General features: G+C 25.5%; 1 protein-coding gene across 3 annotated transcripts in view; it reads right to left on the bottom strand.

The window, feature by feature from the left end:
* LOC102674833 (SAM and SH3 domain-containing protein 1-like) overlaps nucleotides 1-2,926 on the bottom strand; it is a 487,706-nt gene that overhangs the window by 390,748 nt on the left and 94,032 nt on the right. The gene's annotated exons all lie outside the window — the stretch shown is intronic.

Raw genomic sequence — 2,926 nt, 5'->3', positions numbered from 1 at the left:
AATATATATATATATATATATATATATATTAATTCGTGAATGGACGTATATTATAAACAAAGTGAAATCTGCATGGTTAGCGAGAATCCAACGGAATTATCTCATTAAACATTTTCTGCGTATGTACGCAACGATAAAGTCAATTATTTGCCGACGCGATGATTATACTAAAGTTATAATCAACTATCCAATGATGAACCGATGGATTAGTTGTAATATCAACAACAAATATGCGTTTAATGATATACGTTTCATATTTTCCATTAGATTCTTCTCTTTTGTTCGTTAACAATGCTAAGCTTTTGATAAGCTTATTCTTGTTATTGTATTAAAAAATTCATTAATACGTTTCTTGTCATTTTATAGATAAAACGAAAATAATTTTTGATATCCATATTGAATGTTGTATCGGTAAGACTTTAATCACGTTATATTAAGTTAGGTTAGGTTACATTGAACTTTTGATAAATTATTCTCATTACTCTATTGAAAAGTTTATTCTCATTACTTTATTGAAAGTTTATTATTTAATTCGTCTTTTGTCACATTTGATAGATAAAATAAAAATAATTTTTAATAACCGTATTAAATATTCTATATAGTAAAGCTTAAGTTAAGTTAGGTTAGATTGCGTTAAGTTTTTGATAAATGAATCTCATTGAAAGGTTTATTAATACATTTATTATCATATTTAATAGATAAAATGAAAATAATTATTGATATCGATATTAAACATTCTAGATTAGGTTAGAATATTCCAAGGAATAATATTTTTAAATATATTTTTATATAATCAATTAAAAATATTCAAAATTTAATATTTATCTCAATAGCTACAATATCTTATCTTTGATTTGAAAACGTATGAAAGAATTATAATTTTTTTGTGTGTTGTTTTTGTTAGAAAAAATAAAGATCTAATTTTAATTAATTTCTATAAAGCTAATAAGACTTTCTAATTTTATTTCAAAGTTAAAAGATGCATAGAATTTTAAATATTTTTATTACCAAAAAAAATTGGGAAACAGTCTTTTATAATTATTTTTTAATTTTTCTTTGCATATAACATTCGTGAAAAATTGACTATTAAATATTTTTTTTCTTAGACAAATTATTAACGAAATATAAAATAAAATCAAAATTAACGGACACTATGAATTTTGAATAATAAATTGTTATCTATTCCTAATTTCTCATAATATAGAAAATTAATATTTTTAATATCATAATATCATAATCATAAGCACTTTTAATATCATAATTTAATAAAATTTTTATTTTATTAGCATCTGATTAATAATTGTTTCTTAAAACTTTGTATAACAAACATGAATAAATTGTATTATTTTTACAATGAATTGCAATGATTTATACAAGTCAGTAAAACCTTTAATTCTTTAAAAGTATATTATAATAATGTAATTACTTCGTGCTGTCTTGCTAATTTCAGAACAATTAATTGATTGATCCGGAAAGTAGAGAAACTGGGCCATATCACCGCTGAAACTTTTACAGCTAAATCTGGATTGAATACATTGAACTCTTTAAAGCTCTTTGCAAATCCGTATTACTCGTGTTTCTAAAGCCAGATTTCAACACTATGTATATAGATCTATAATTTATATTGACACGTAAAGTCTATTTTCACAAGCGTATTTTTAAAGGATTACCACTTGTTCCCAAGTTGAGAGATCTAGTAAAGAATCTCATTAAATATAGTAGAACATTGAATATGCGAATTAATTAAAAAATAGATCGAATAAGTCATTTTTTAAATAAACGATGGGAGAGAATTTTTATAACAATAGTTAGGAATTAGATAATTTTTAAATATATTTATTGTATGAAACAGAAATATTTTGAAAAAAATAAATTTATTAAATTATCCAAGAATATATATATATATATATATATATATATGCATACTAAAGTGTAAACAGGATTAGAAATTTAATTCTAGGCTGCGTCAACTTAAAAATAATTTATTTTATATCCACATAAGAGAAAATAATAAATATACCATTTCTTTTGTTTAAGATAAAACATATATTTGTAAATAAAATATCGAAAAAAATGATATCAAAATGAATGTAATAAGAAATATTTACTATTTAGTTTTTGTCTTTTCGGTTTTTATTTCGATGTATGACTCTTTAACCACTTGTTAAATAATTGCTTAGAAAATATGTTTATTTATTAATTATATATATATATAATTATTTTATTTTAAATCAAATTCAAATTACCGAACTATTTTTACACAATTTTTTTTTGAAAGAACAAAATTGTTAATTAAATTTTGTTTCAATAAGATTTAAAAATCTGCTACGTACATGTATATGTATATATCTCATTCATTTTGCAATCGAATAATCGGTCGTTTATCATAATTCCAAAAATCTATTTTTCACATTGAACAATTTCTACACTAAAATTCGAATGACGATTTTCTATCTCATATCAAACCCAAAAAAAATTCAAACAATCCGTACTCCTCTATCAAAAATTCACATAAATCGATATGAAACCATCCAACGTCCAAAAGGGATGCAAAGCAGCGATATATGAAGCGCTTGCACGATCGCCCAAAGTTGCATCGAAGGATGCATGTCGGTTGTATTGCCACGGTGGATGGTGATCGATATGGTTTGGTGAAGTCGTGACGCCAAGAAATTCCAAGCTGTCGTCGAGGGTTTATGGTCGGTTTACAGAGTCAAGATGGTGGGAAAAAAGGAGAGAGAAAGAAAGAGAGAGAGAGCCATAAGAAAGAAACGAGAAAAGAGACAAGGGAGGGAGAGGGGAGATGTTGGTACCAGAGAAGAAACGAACTCGACACGAGTGTGTATGGACGCTTAAGAGGCAGATATTACGATGTGCAGGCGCGTGCACGATGTTCCTTTTTACAGCCGCACCCACACACCAGTCT

This window comes from Apis dorsata, unplaced genomic scaffold, assembly GCF_000469605.1.
Source record: "Apis dorsata unplaced genomic scaffold, Apis dorsata 1.3 scaffold_303, whole genome shotgun sequence".
Lineage (NCBI taxonomy): Eukaryota > Metazoa > Arthropoda > Insecta > Hymenoptera > Apidae > Apis > Apis dorsata.
This window is presented reverse-complemented; position numbering and strand designations above follow the sequence as displayed.